General features: G+C 35.5%; 1 long non-coding RNA gene across 1 annotated transcript in view; it reads right to left on the bottom strand.

Moving 5' to 3' along the window:
- Positions 1–354: 354 nt before the first annotated feature.
- The window catches only part of LOC107305733 (uncharacterized), a 154527-nt gene continuing 138739 nt past the window's right edge, over positions 355–16142 (bottom strand). The window contains exon 3 of the long non-coding RNA XR_014939857.1: positions 355–1038. This is a non-coding gene — a long non-coding RNA (uncharacterized LOC107305733). The remainder of the gene's footprint in view (positions 1039–16142) is intronic.

The following is a 16142-nucleotide window of genomic DNA, read 5'->3' as shown; positions in this document are numbered from 1 at the left end:
AAAGCTGAGAGTTGCAAAGTGTGTTTTTCTGTACAGTAGAATAAAAGGAGTGATACTATTCAAAGGTTGTGAAACTGCTGCTAATAATTTCCCATGAATTCCTGATGTAACAAGGAAAAGAAAGTATAACATTATACTTAGAAGAAGCAATTTGGTTTAAAAAAAAAATGCATGTAGGCAATTAAATCTACTTAACGTTCTCTCATAGCCAAGCCTGGCATGCCAGAAACCTAAACCAATTCCTTGTGAAATTCCTTGTTTTGCATTGGTGGGACTCTTACTATATATATATTAATATTGATTATTCATTGATTTACAGTTCTTTACAGAGTCACAACATTTCTTTCAGATCCCTTCCATTATCATTTCATTTTATTTTTCTTATGCACACACAATATTGGCATTACACATTTGACTGTGTGTTTGCTACACAGGTATGGGTAAACAGCTATAATGGATAGGCTGAATTGTAGAGGTACTTAAGACAGGTATATGAACATAAACACTGCAATTTTAATTGGGAAAAGGTTCAGGTCCTTTGTAGGTCTAAAGGCATCCAGAAGCTTTTAGAAACTTGCATAAAGTCTTCCTCAGCAAGTCCTAAAAATTTACAGTGTAGATGGAAGCAGATAAACAAAAGTTGTCATTGGCCTAAGTTAGATTTAATGTCTTAGAACAACAGGACATTTAGGCTGACAACGTGAATGGGCAGTTTCCTAAGGAAACAGATATACTGAAAGGAAATAATATGTCAGCTAGTCATACAGATGTACCTCATTCCTGTTACTTACAAGTTTAAGTGTACGTCAGTAAGAGTCTTTGTCTATTTGTTGACAGTTTTAATTATAATAAGACCTGATTATAACTAATTTACAGACTATTCAGCACTTCTCCTTATCAGCAGTATAACTGCAGGCTGGAGTCAACTCTCACTGCTTTTTACCTTCTTCAAAGCTTCATTCAATATGTGGAGGCAACTTCTGATTCAGCTTTGTGAGGTTCAAGCCAATGATGTCTTTCAAATGTTTCTTCAACCGGCTGTCAAAATAACAAAAACAGAGCAAGCACTCTTTGAACTCCTCAGATCACACAAGGATTGCATGGTGAAAGCACCAGACTGGTTTAAAGAATGATAATTTTCCCATTTTTCCAATTTTCAGAATATTTATTTATCATATAGTAATTAAGTATATGCTTAACTAACTGTGTTCTAGGTCACTTCTTACCAATTAAATTACATAAGAAAGTTAATCAGATTTGGGAAGGCTTGCCAAAGCTTTTTTTTATTTTTATTTTTTTTTTAAGTCTTAAATGATTTTCCTCTGTGTTCAAAATTATTTAGTGCTAATAAATAAATAAATAAATAAATAAATGCAGACACTAGATTGTCACCCTGGAGTCTGTTATTCTTCCTCTGTTCATCCAACAGGCACAATGTGAAAAGGACAAACATTTTTTACCCAGGAACTTTTTGCTACCAATGTTCTCTCTAAAAGTTTATTTGCCAAGATGTATTTTACATGCACAAGTTTTAAGGCCATTATTTGCTGTTGCACTTATCCACACTGCTCCCAGATACAGGAATTAAAATACTAAAACTCATCTTTTCCTCCTACCAAATAGTGAAACACATTAAAAAATATTAGAATGTGCTGACAGACATTTTCCCAGTTCTCTCTGTCTGATTCTGGGTTCTCTATGTTTGAATCAGAATATTTTTTTAAGGATTCTTCTCATCAAATTAATCTTATGACCACAGAACTATAGATCTCTTAAGGAAACAGAAATAAAACTTGTTAAAAATAATGATCATAACCAAAAAAAGCCCCACAAAATCACTTAAGTTCACAATCAATTTGCAGAGCAGAGCCAGGGGAACTTCACCCAGTAATTTAAGTACAACACCCAATAACCTGTGGTAAACATGTCTTCTAAGACAAATGCATGATTCTGGCTGAACAGTGGGTTTGCCCAGAGATAAATCCACTGGAATCCATAGACCTGATTCACACCAGTGCAGGCCAGGTGGGATCAAACCTTTCAGATCATGGTCATTTTTCACAACTCCTAAGATTGTGACTGAGAGTGCCATCAAGGAAACATTAACGTTTTTTTCTTCCTCAAGAAGGACAGGGACTTGCAGTCTTTTTTCATTCAGATGCCTCTTTTAAGGATGATATTTCCCAGCAAGTTGCTTCTGATTTTTATTATTATTCTTTTATTATTTTTTTTTTCTCACAGGGAGAAGCTAGTTATTTGTTTGCTAATTTACAGATTTGTGCTCTCTTTCAAATGTTAACTCACAGCCATTCCTTTGCTAGATACAGAAATACTGGTGAAAATTAATTTAGAAAGCCGGCTTCTCCAATTCCCCTGAAGACTGCTCTAAGACTTTTTCACCACCACAGAGCACTGTGTAGGAAAGTGGGAGTTTATTCTCCAGGGTCCTTTTGTCCTCTATATTCAAACAATGAAAACACTAGATTTTTTTCATTATTATTATTTTTATTTCGTGTGTGTGAAAAAAATAAATAAAACAAAAAAGAAATAGAAAAAACAAAACAAAAACAAAATAAAAAACACCAGTGCATTTATAAAACATTTCCTAAACAGCTTTTAAATTGCATAAGGTACCTCTGTTTTGTATTAGCTGTGCAGACACATACAGACCACAAGGTCTCTTGACGTCTATTAAACATTCCACCTTTGTGAAGCTGATAAATTGTTGTAGTCAATATTGTCAATTATTTGGGTAACAGAATAATGAACTGACATTCACACTGATATTCATGTACACTACCGTGAATAATTCTTAGTTCCCTACTAGTTAGATAATAATAATACTATGAATATACTTAATAAATGTTCTGCACAGTTGCAGCAACTCTGTAATATTACAACTATGAAAAAAAAAATACAGTGAAAAGAAATGAAAAATAAATAGTTGCAAAAGTCACAGTTATGCCTGTATGCTGTACATTTGAAACTTCATCAAAAAGAAACCAGTACAGGTCCACAGAAAAAAAAAAAAAAAGTTAAAAGAAAAAAAAATGCTTATAAGAAATATCAAAGGACACCTCTGCTGGTGGAAGATTTTTCATTATATCTTGACATTACAGAAGGCAGGATGGTGATCAGTAAAAATGAGTACAAGTATGAAACAAATAGAAAAGTCAATGAACACATAGAATGCATCAGGTATATTCAATAGATCATCAGCAAAGGAAACTAAAATGCATTCCAGAGTATTTTCAATTCACTGTCTGTCCATTTAAGTATACATCTATTTATCCAAACATTATTCAGCCAGAAGAGGAAGAGCAAGAAGCCCAACAGACTTAAAAGGAAACCTGCTGAATGCATAGGGGTGCATTATTTACAGGAATAGAGATGCGTCTGACAGACAGATTCAGTGACTCAGTCCCTTCATATTTTATCTCTATTCCTTATAGTATATATAAGACCATAAGAAAATGCATGGTAAAATTAAACTCACTTTGCTCTAGAGATACAAATACTTTAGTCTAGATCACAAAGTAACATCCAAACATCACTGGCAATAATTAGTTTCTTAGACTGCAGGCTCTTAGATGGTCAAACACATCACTGACTATAGTATTAACCAAAGGGATAAAATTCTAATGAATTCCCAATTGTCTGAAAACATACTGTTTTAAAGTAGAAGAAAAGTTAAATTTTCCAATTGTAGAAACCCAGTTCTGTTTTCTAAAAAAAATCCTTAGATATCCACTGTGAATACTGTTTGCTGGCAGGTCTTTCTGTGTGGCAGTTGTGCCAGCTACACTTGCTTTCAACATCAAGGAATGAAAAAGGTGTCATCCATCCTGATTTGTCTTTGTAGCTGGAGCAAAAGAAAAGGGCAGTGGAAGTGATGCTGGCTACCAGCTACATCATTGGAAATCCCAGTAAATGTTACAGTACAACGGTGGTGCACAAGAAAACAAACAATTAGGTTAAACAAACCAACTTGTCTGTTTTGATAAATAATGAAAAAATATTTCCTTTCCAAAGCTTTCCAATTATATTTTCTGAAGACATTATTAATAATTTAATGAAATTTCCTTTGTTCCTCACATCAGATAAAACTTCAGGTTTTAAAATCAGGGTTATTCTGGTCAGTTTAAAATGACCTGCCCTTCTGAGAGTCTGACACCTCCAGACAGGAAAAGAAACAAAACAAAACAAAACAAAACAAAAAACAACAACAACAAAAAGCAAAATGGTATCACTATATATTCATCCTTGAAGAAACAATTCACATACATATCAACCTCTTATTTTTCACATTCCTGTGAATAAACACTTGTAAATTAACAGTCCTTTTGAATTTCCACATTGGTCTGGATTCAGACCAGTGGTTTCACAGAATCACAGAATTGTAGAGATTGGAAGGGACCTCCAGAGATTATCAAGTCCAACTGCCCTGCCAAAGCAGGTTCCCTACACCAGGTCACACAGCTCAGCATCCAGGCAGATCTCGAATATCTCCAGAGAAGGAAACTTTACAACACCCCTGGGCAGCCTGTTGCAATGCTCCGTCACCCTCACCATTACGAATTTCTTGTGAATGTTCATGCAGAACTGTCATGGTTTTGTGACAAGAACTTCCCATGCTCCTTTGTTTCTGGCCATTTCCCCTTGTCCTGTCTCCACACACTGCTGAAAAGAACCTGGCCTCACCACTTTGCCCCACATACCTTAGATATTTATAGATATTTATAGGTTTGGACTATTTTGTCCCAACGTACCAGCAACCTCCTTGGCAGACTCATTAGCGATGCCTGTAACTAGAAGCAGTTATTGATCATATCTGGTCTGTGTGAGATTTCACAAAACATTAACTAAACTCCTCCAAACCTTCTCCAGCACATGCTGGAGCCAATAAGAGGTCTCGTTTTGAAAAGTCATGGTCCTTCCTGGTTTAGAAGAGCTATTCATGTGATACTATTTTAAACATATTTGGTACCAAAACCTTACGCTGCATATACTAGTGCATTTTATTAACAAAAGTGTCACTAGTTATAAGAAGTAAACAGAAAGAATGGGGCCACCAACTTTTAAATGCAAAAGGCATAGACAGTTGGAACTGATATGGGAGGGCATACTTTTACATGCACTGGGTACGAGGAATGAAGCAGATGAAGATCACTTTAACTTCAATATTACTGAATACTGAAGACAGGGCTATGAAAAAAAAAAATGGAAAAAATAAAATGATAAGCTGCAGTGAAACAGAGGTTGTGAATGTACAGTCATTTAGACTTAGTCAGAGTTTGTGCTGGATTCTCATCAAGTCCATTCAGTTTGAACACCCGCTCTCTGTCAGCTGCACATTTCAGGATAGTACAAGCCTGCAGGCAACAGAGAAAAGCAACAGGTTAACAGCACTGCAGGGACCATTTGTTTTTCTCTTGAAGTCTAAAGAATTTCTGTTTCTTTTTGTTCAAAAGGAAGGACATATCATAGAGGTCAAAGAGGACTATGAAACAATTACAAAAAAAACAAAAAAAAACAAAAAAAAACCAACAACAAAAAAATACAAAACAAAAGAGTCTATATTCACCTGTTGCACAAGTGCATATGTGATACATATGGTGATCAGAATGTAAGACGGAAATGCAAAGATGGTCGCTGCTGTTTTGCAGATCAGGATTACTCCTTGCGTGTGCTGCAAATGAAGATCTGAAAATTCTCGGATGTGGTCACTAATGGCTTATTCCACATTTTCTGTTGCCTGACTTCAGACCCTTGGGTCTGATTTGTGAAGGTGCGTGCTGGGTCATAGCAATAATGAAAGAAAAGAGGGACTATGCACTCAGCATATAAAATGCTACGTGAAGTACTCTTGAGAGGGAAGTCCTAGATAAGAGTTATTCAGTTCACTGAACATTAAGCACAGAATATATCCCTGTACCATCTTTCTTGAGATGAGGGAAGGTAATCTGCTGGGGAGGCCTCTCCTTCCATACATGACTGATAGAGTGAGGTGAGATGGGCTCCATAGTTCTGACAGCTAACACAAGTTATGGAAACTGGACAATTTGAACCTTCTTGCCTACAGTGTGAATGTGTTACAAGAAGCACTCAAGAACACCAGACTACCTATGGGGTTGATAATAACCCTGTTTGAAAAAGGGTTTAAAGACCAAATTCTAGATCATGGCTGAGGTCACATGTACTAGGTTTTGTTAAGAGTACAGGGCTCTATCTGAACTATTTATAATAAAGGGAAATATAATAAAGGGAAATAAGTATTTCTCCTTAGAAGGCGATTCATTTCATTCTAAAATGCACATTTAAAATGGTTCATCTCTTAAAATGCCCCTTTCTTCCCCATGTTTATAGATGGAGGCTTGATCCCTGTATACGGGATATCTGTAAGGAAGTGAGGTGAACCCCATGACTGACAAACAACGATGGGAAAGCATGTACAGGGTCTTTATGTACAAAAGAAGCTCTATTCAACCAAAGTGTTGAATACAGCAGGACACCCCTGGAGTGAATAATATGTCTTCATGTAATTAAAAGTGATTTAGTAGTCAACATTCATAATGGAAGAAAAGCCAAACAGCACAGGCAATCTTATTTCCTGTGTTTAGTGACTAATATACGAGTGCTTGACTTTAGAAACTCAGTACCATTGTCCGGATATCCTTGTATCTGTATGTAAATAGATGCAAATATTTAAATTTCAAATATTTGAAATTTTTATTCAGTTTTTTCTCTGTATCATTCTCCAAATACTTATCAGATATAGACAGGTATAGACTTATTTTCTTTCATAAACTTATGACAGTTTCTAGTAAATGGAGATCTGGCTTAGTTATACTCTAAGTTATAGTTATACATTAACTATAACATGTATTATATATGTGACCTAAGACAATTCGCCTTCCCTCAATACAGCCCAGGCAAGGTAAATTGCTGGATACCCATGCCCTAAAAATTTTCCCAAATCTTCTACTGTGACTAATTTTCCTTTTTAAAATACCATTAGATATGTATTTATATATGTTTTCTTTCCCAGGGGTTTCATTGAAGATGATTTTCCAAATGCACTTTTCCTTCTTCTTCTTTTTTTTTTTTTTTTTTAGTTTCAAAACTGGTTTGTTGTTATTGCTGTTGTTGTTGTTTTGCTTTGATCTGAAACTTTAGGACTCTCTAAACTCTATTTTCCCGTGGGAAGTTTTCTGCTGAGCTGGGATAATTCTGAAAATTAATGAGGAATTCTATATTCCTTTTTTTCTAAATATGGTCACACATAGGTGTATCTCAGTGTACTAGAAAGAGTTGGAAAACATTAAGTTCAGTTGCTTTCTGAGAAGATGCCCTAATAGATCTGTATTTCCTTCTCCAGTTGTTTCATTGTCTGATGAATGGTTGATTATTTATAGAAAGGAATAAGAAAGTCTTCAGTAATAAGGCAGAGAAAGAGAAGTTTCATTGCAGTCTCCAGAGTTTACGTTTAGCAAGAATAATCTGAACATTTTCTCTATTTTCTGCTTTTGTTCTGGCAGGAACTGTTGCCAGTATATACCCATGATATCTCAGTAATGCAAATGAAAAATGAGAAGTTTAGATCCCACTAAGGTCCATGGGAAGCCCATTCATCTACTTCAATTAATTCAGGAATTCAAGCTACCCCTTTTGAGTGCGACAAACAAGACTATACTTTGCTCTTAACACAGTCTTCTTAACAAATCACAGACCAGGTGAATAAGGATGGGATAAAATAAGGTTTATGCTGCTTATTCTGAATGTGATGTTTTAAACATCCTTAAAGCATAAAAATTTCCATTAACATCTCCAGAGCAAAAAGCAATGCTAAATGCTACAGATTGCTTAGCTTATTCTAGTCTCAAGGATTTGGACATTTTCTTGTATTTTGCAATGAATTTTGCTTTAATTCTACTGAACTGAAATATGATGCAGTATTTACGGCACTATTTAAGCCTAGGAGGCCTTTTTCTGTGCCCTCGTGTATTCAAAATTCAGGTGATATTGCATGTGAGATGTTGGGAAGGTATGCACGTCTGAGATTGAGTTGTACAAATATTACAATGGGACCAGATGTTCTTCACTTAGTATATCTTGTTTCATGTATGCACCTTTTTAGGTCTTTAGCTTCATCCAATCTAATATAAAAAAAAAAAAATAGAATATTTGTAGATACATGTGTGGACTATGTGGATTTTTATTTTGCTTTTCCACTGGAGAATTAATATCAACTGCTGTTTTGGGCATCTCTTGCTGTTATAGTCTTCACTGAAACTCTTCTGTTGTGAATTCCTACTCCCTTATCCTGGACAGGTTTCTCCAGTTGAGAATTCTCTGAAGCACATTTCAGTGATTCACTCTCACAGTCTGTTTCAACAATTCATCCACTTTCCAGAAATGCAGGGCAGAAGAGTAAGTGGAACCATCAAAACTCAGTAGTGAATAACTTGTTCCCATTTCTGTCCTAACATCTTACTCAGATTTTATTAGAATTGAAAATATTATGACAGCTTGATTTATTTATTTATTTATTTCAAATCCCCTAGAAACTGACAGATTTGAATATACCTATGGTAAAGAGGGAGACAGAAATACACATCTGAGGGTTAACTTTCTTATGATCTATCTGATCTCAGTGACTGAATTCACACACAGTAGTCTTGTGATGATAGTTTCACATTCCTTATTCGTCAAACAGCAAACAAATGAAAACCAGTAATGATGGGAAAATGAATGCTGAAACGGTTATCTCATGAATAACACTTTAAAAAAATAGTAAATAATATCTCAAGCTTTTACTAAATTCACAGCATTAAAATAAAGCTACTACAACGAGATCTGAAATTACATTTTTGACTGGTAAGCCAGTACATCAAGCTCACTGTTGAACAGATCTTCCTGTTCTTATGTGCTTAAATAGACAGGTTCATCATGGCTAAATATTTTCTTTCATTAAAGTGTACTCAGTTCTTTTCAAGGAAAATATAAAACAGAAAATGTAGTGTTACCATTCCATGCTTTTCAATGAATTTGCATGGTTGCTTTTAAATGATAAATCTGTTTAAAACCATTATATAGTGTAATTAGAAGAAAAAAAAAAAAAAAGAAAAAAAAAAGTAATTTTCCCTCTGTCCTTTTCCCTGTGAGTCTGAAAAGATCTCACCAGTGACTTTGCCCCTATATGTCTTTATGACAGATTCATACAGTGTAAAGGATGGAGGGTTTTTTAAATCCTGCAGCTCCTGGAAGAAAAGAAGAAAGTCAAACAATAAAAAGATCAATAGAATCCACCTAAGCTAAAATATCCAAAGAGTGAAAAGTGCATTTCTTTGATATTACACTTACCAAAGATAAAATTAGAACAGTTACTGAGATTGAAATCGCTTCTATTTTACATCAGGATCCATCATTAGAATGAGTGAGATCATTAAATATAACTAGCTTTACTGAAGTCAACAAAACAATTCAGATAGTACTACTGGGTCAGATAGTTTTAAATATGTACAACAATAGTTTGCTAGACTAAATGGGTCATGTTATGATAAATGGAAGAAAACGTCTAGTCAGAATAAAATATGAAATAGGGCATAAATTGCAGAAGCAAATAAAATAAAATATATGTGTGTTTCAATTCTATTTCAGCCAAAATCTTTCTCTTTGGTTGTTGTCAGTAATTTCATTTACCCTGTCTCACGTGTAAATATGCATAATAATTATCCCATGATCTTAAAATGTTATTATTAAATGTTGATATCAAATGCATTAATGTTCAGATAGTATGTCAGTAAGAGATCACATCTCTATTGTATTTGTGATTTTCTTTTGTCATGACAAGGCTTTTGTTTGGTTGTATGTTTTTGTTTGTTTATTTCATTTTGTGAATAAAATGTGTGAATTCATTTGTGTGAATAAAATACAACATAAAAAACAACAAACAACAACAACAACAAACAACAACAGCAAAAGCAACCCAACAACAAAGCAGATTTTTCCATTTAGCTTTTTTTTTTTTGGTATAACACTTCACTTTACATCATGTTACAAATTTAATGAATGGTGTATTCTTAGTTTCAAAGGTTATGCTTTTAAATGTAATACTTTTGATTAATAATCAGAGTCTGTTTTGAATATGTGGTGCCTACAGTACATATGAATATGCTAATCAGATAAACTTAATGGTTCTCATTTGTATTAATGCAAATTAGGTGGCTGTACTTTCCACCAAATATTTTCCTTAATATTTATTATAGAAATCAAAATCTCTTTCCACCCATAATAAGTTCTAATATTTCATCTTAACACTTTAAAGGGCGTGTTTTATTTTAGCTTAAACTAATTTCATTGAACAAGATTGCATCTAAAAGCAATATAAAGTTGCAATTTGTTCCATGTCAAATAATAAAAATGGCCTTTAAATTTTACATGAATTTGACCTTTTGGTTTGTGCATTCCAATTAAACTTCCCTCGTAATCCAAGTGGTATAACGTACCATGTGTGCATTTGGCCTTGTATGGAGTTATACAGCTGCATTCCCGCTGCCTCTTTCCATCTAGCCATTAGCCTTTCCTGACCCTCAGCCTCATCCCATTCTCATTAAATATGATTGGGATTTTTCCTGTTTACTACAAACAAGTCCACTATGTATCTTGAACTACGCTGAGTCAGAAGTGAAAACAGGTGGGCCTGGATGATGCTTAACATTTTCAAGATTTTCAAAAGAGAAAAATGGGAAGGGGGGAAAAAAAAAAAAAAAAAAAAAAAAAGTTAAGTATTAGTAAACACTCCAAAAGCTCTGAGCTTCTTTTTTAAAAGGTGGCCTGTGGACCCTGAATCAGTAACTGTTAATCTTTTGAACTACCTTATTGAACACCAGGATAGCCCTAGCATAGAGGTGAAGTTAAGAAGGCAATTCATAAGAACTGTGCAAGACCAACCATCCCTTTTGCTGTGAGCACAGCAACATGCCAGACCATACTTAGCTTTCTTATAATCTGTGTTCATAAATTACATTTGCTACTAATATTAGAAATAACTGTGGTGGCAGTAGCTTTCACTCCTTTGTTGAAGAACCATGGGAAGGCATCTTATTGTATCATCCTTTAGAAGCATATTCTTTTTATTGCAGAATCACATCTCAGCTGTTCTCTTCTGAAACAGAACATATGAAATGTAAAAGAAACTTTACAGTCCCAAAAGAAGAGTGTCCCCAGCATGATAATGCCCTGTGTGATGCAAAGATGGAGGGAGGAACTGCGGTGATCAGATACAGCTTTGATGGTAACACCACCACGACATCTGACTCCACACGTTCCAACCTGTCCCCAGCTTCATATGTGACATGTCTGATAATAAGAAGCACTACAGGGTCAGAACCAAATACTAGGCATTGTTTATTCAGTGCCTAATTGCAGAGAAGATCCTCTTACCTGATTGGCCCATAGGCCCTGTTGTAATTAGCATGATTAATAATATGCATCCTGTAGAGAAATAGCTAAGAATAGTTTCCAAAGCTAGAAGCCTTGAACTTCTTTTGCAACCTTAAATACACTTTCAGATTCACTGGCTTAAAACAACTCAGTCTATGATGAACAGAACTAACAAAGCCTGTATTTTTCTAACTTTGTGTCTGGTGGATAGACTGTGATGTGTCAGGGAAGGTGCAAGCCCTGATCCTCTGCTTGAGATGTTCAAAACCATTTTCTTCTGTGTGGGTTCTTTTGAGTCTAGCAAAAGTGAACTCACCCTGCAGACTGTCTTTAATGGCTGTGCTCATAGAGCATTTCTCTGCCTCTCAGACACATCTCCTCTGAATCTTGTAGTAATTTGATATCCTTGACACCTCCAATCTTCAGCTAAATTTGATTGAAATTAACTAATCAGTCTGTAAAGACAGACAGACAGACAGATAGGCAGAGGCACATATGCTCTGACTATGATAAGCCTCATTTCTTTCAGAAATCAGAGCAGAAAGGATTAAAATCTGACTTATTTTCTTTTTAAAATACATATGGATGTATTTATTCCTATGGCAAACTAACGGCATCAAAAACAGCATTTCTTAAGTCAGATCTGGGGAGAAAGAAAGGAGCAATGTTCCAAGAAAAAAAAAAAAATAGAGAAAGGAATTTTTCACTAGTTTCATTTTTACTGCAATAGAAATCAAGCTCCAGCAACTGAAATGGGAAAAAAAAAAAAAAAAAAAAAAAAGAAAAAGAAAAAAAAAACACTCTTATTTTTTCAGGGAAAAAGAGAAGATGAAGGAGAAGATGAGAGAGAGGAGGGGGAGAAAAAAAGCGAAGCAACTGTCAGATCAGCTCAGGATCTCCATTAGAATTCAGAGTGCTCCAGAGTAATTACAAAACAGCTGTAATGGAAAATTGGTAGTCAAACCCATTTTCCACCAACTAGAACGGTGAATGGGCTCCATTATGTTCCTAATTCTCATTAACTTAATTTGCATAGGAAACAATGAAGGAATACCTAATGAGTTAGACTCAGCTAGCAGCAGATCGATACCCCTGTGAACAGGGGTTCAACCCGTAATTACAGGACATGTGGCAAAGCCAGAGTGTTTCTCCTCTTACATAGGGGAGATAGAAAGGTTGGCCTTAGTGTTGTTATTTATTTAAAGACTGGAAATGCAGTGCCTTCAGGGGTGGGAATTTGTTGCTGTTTTGGGGCAGAGTATTTTGATGTTTTTTCTTTTTCCATTTCCCCCTCCATCCCCCTTCTCTCTTTTTCTTTTTTTTTCCCCCCCTCCTTTCTCACTTTATTCTGAGGCTTTTAGAAATAAATGCATAATTTGACTTTCTCTTTTACCTTAAGGAAACAAACTGTTAAAAGCTGTTCTTGTGCCCCAGGTTTAAGAATCGGGATGTGCTGATACTATGTGCTGAGGCAAAGACTGCCTATACTGTGGATAAAACCTGTATAAATACAGGTGGTATGTCAGCACGGCCAGTCCTATGAGCCCAGCCAAAAGACATGGCTTCACTTTGTGCAAACACAATCATGAGGTATTAGAGCAGCAGATGAAAATACTACTGGCTCAGAATACCTGTAAGTCTCTTTGCACTGTAATGGGGGGAAGGTCTAGGTTCAATTGCCATTCTTAACCATATGGCTGTATTTGTGATCTTGGACATTTCCTTTCAGTTCTCTCCTGTCTGTAGAGTGAGGCTAAGAAGTCCTTCAGAATCAGCTTACTCACTTGGCTTTTTTTGGGAAAGGAACATAATGATTCAAAAGTTAGGGTAATCTGAACAAAGAATCCATTCACCAACTACTAAAACTGTGAGCACAATGGGATGATGCTACTACTTCTGTAACTTTGGATATTTTTTCTGTTCTCCAAGTCTGTCTAACATGCACCACTGAGAGTAGATCACTCATATAGATATCAGTACAGTTATCTGAAATGGTTGAATGTCTCCCATTGGTTTTGTTGTTTAATTCAGTCTGTACTGTTCTTTATGAATGAAACTTCCCATGTGCAGAAGAATTCTCTCCTCCTTCCCCTTCCAAAAATAAAATAAAATAGTCCTCAAAATGTTTTTAAATTAATGATTAATGTACCATATTTTCATATGTACTTCAGATGTGCAGGACTCACAGTGTTGGAAGGAACATGCTGTGGTAGATTCTTTAAGACATTCATTGAAAGAGATAGTGCCTTCCTTAACGAGCTCCTTAACAATCCATCCAGAGCAGGCAGATAGAGGAAATATTCTTATCTCTCTTTTACACACCAAGACCTGAACGATTTCAGTGACAAGCCCAAAGTCACACAAGCAGCCTCTGGGAAAGCTAGGTCATACAGAGCAGGTAGTTCAATCTCAGGCTGATATTTTTATTGCCATGATATCATTCCTACATAATATAAGTAAAATGCAAAAATGCATAGGTTTTGGTGTCCAAGTGTTATAAACTTAGTCCATTCAGCTTAAGATGAAGAGGCGGTTCTAAGAAGTGCTAAGTTCCTGAGCTGCAGGAAGCTCAAGAAGTTATGTTCGTAGGAACCAAATAGATCTTTAGACTCAGTAAGTGACTATGTAGAAATTGGATTCTATAGTAGGTTTTTGGATTATAAAAGGAACTGCAGTGTAGAATGTATGCATGGTTATACACTTGTGAGCTCTTAGAGAAAGACAGCAAGTGGAGCAACTTGAGAAAGCCTTAGAGAATGTGCTGTAGAAAGCTAACAGGTTTGTTTTCAATGTGGTGGAGAGCATTAGCAAACCTAGAGGAATACCATGCTTCCAGGGATGAGACCAGCTTTGTTTTCCCATGGCAGGGGTCAGCAGATGGCACTCACACACAGCCTCAGGAGTTTCCAACAGTACTGGAGTTGTGGCAAGTTTCTCTTTTTAGAAATGCTGCATCATCCTTAAGTCTTTGCTGCAGCTCTTTTGTGGGGATCTGTAGCAAGCAGCTCAATGAAATTTCACTCTCTTAGTTTTCTAACTAAGCAAAGAGTGGCGCTTAAGTTCTTGAGAGTGGGATTGTCCAAATTCTGACATGATCAGTTCTGTTAAATATTTAGCACGTATATCACCAGTATGTCATACTGGTTGAACCCACATATGCAGTCATTGATTTGTTCTTCAGTAGAAAACTAGCTGCAAGAACAAAATGTAGATTTTTATTTATTTATTTATTTATTTATTATTGTTAATATATCCCTTTAGAAAGCTTCTGTCTTGTATTTGCAAATATGTACTGTTGACCAATTTCTCAGCTGTTTCAAGAATTTCCTCTTGGAAATCACATTTTTTTCCCAGTAAAAGTTCTCAGTTTTGTCAAGAGGCTACACCAGGCTCTAGACAACTGAGATCGATCCCGAGACTCCTGTATCATTGGCACAGGAGATGGCCTCAGGCAACTTCTTTTGTCACTGTTTTCTCCCTTTCTTCTTTCTAATTGTTTTTCCATCTTCTCTGCAAAAAAAAAAAAAAAGTCTCTTATTCATGTTTTCATTAAGAATTACATCATCAGATTTCTGATAGTAGAGTAATAACAATAATTTTAAATGCATTTTTATGAGTTCTAGCTCAAGGTGAAAAGCTTTTAGCTTTGTAGACGGTTTTGATTTGAAGAAATTCCAAGCAATCACCACTACTAAAACATTTATAGAAACTGAAGGGCAAATCTGTCTGCAAAATAGGCCCTGAATTCATCCTTTACTGTTTAAAGTAAAGTCAAGTTGCTCAAAATCAATGGCCAGTACTTGAAAATTTTGTTTCAAATAAACATTGCTCTGTATGACTAGTTGCATTTGTTTAATTAAAGTAACACATGTGCATAGTATTTAGCCTGTGATCTGGCAGTAACATAACACTGTAGAAGCACAGCAGGAATTGGATAATGTAATGAAATGCATGGTGAATTTTTTAAAGAAAATATAATGAGATTTCATCATTTTATACACACAGGTAATTAGTTCTTAGAAATACTGGGAGAGTAAATTAACTGCAGATTTGAACTATCAGCAAGTATTTCAAATGGCCCAGATGAAGAGGTAAAGATGTTCTAGTTTAAGGGTCTTGAAATTCAAACAAAACAAAACAAATAAAAACAAAACAAGATGGTTGGAAATCAAGGCATTAATAAGTGTTGAAAGGGCTTTTTGAAAATTAAGACCATCAAGCCATCTACCATAATGACTGTCAAAGTTGTAGGTGAATCTGTATAGGTGAAAGCATGTTTCCCATTGCTCAGGTAGCACTACACAACCATAAAATATCACCCATCCAGGTCACTGTTTCTGAGCTTTTTTTACAGGTTATCCTCTTTTTAAGCCTATTGACAAGCAAAATTTGGAGGTTCCTCTCACAAATGTGCATCTGACAATATGGCTATTATAGAAGACAACAGCCTAAAGAAACTGTGAGCCGGTCTCTTCTCTGTCTTCTGTGCAGTGGGACACATTCCTGGTAATGTATTTAGACACATAACAAGTAAGCTAAACTGTGCAATTAAATACATTAAATGTAAGAGCTTCTCATCCCAGAATGTCAAGGAAGTCAGAAAACAACTTGTGTCCAAGGGAGACCTGGTCAACTTCATAGAAAATAAATCAATGCAGAGTTACTGAATATGTAGACATTCAGGGCCTTTCAATAAT

Source organism: Coturnix japonica, chromosome Z (genome assembly GCF_054131305.1).
Source record: "Coturnix japonica strain WE chromosome Z, WE-NBRP24, whole genome shotgun sequence".
Taxonomy (NCBI): domain Eukaryota; kingdom Metazoa; phylum Chordata; class Aves; order Galliformes; family Phasianidae; genus Coturnix; species Coturnix japonica.
The sequence above is the reverse complement of the archived record's forward strand: the minus strand, read 5'-3'. Positions and strand labels throughout refer to the sequence as shown.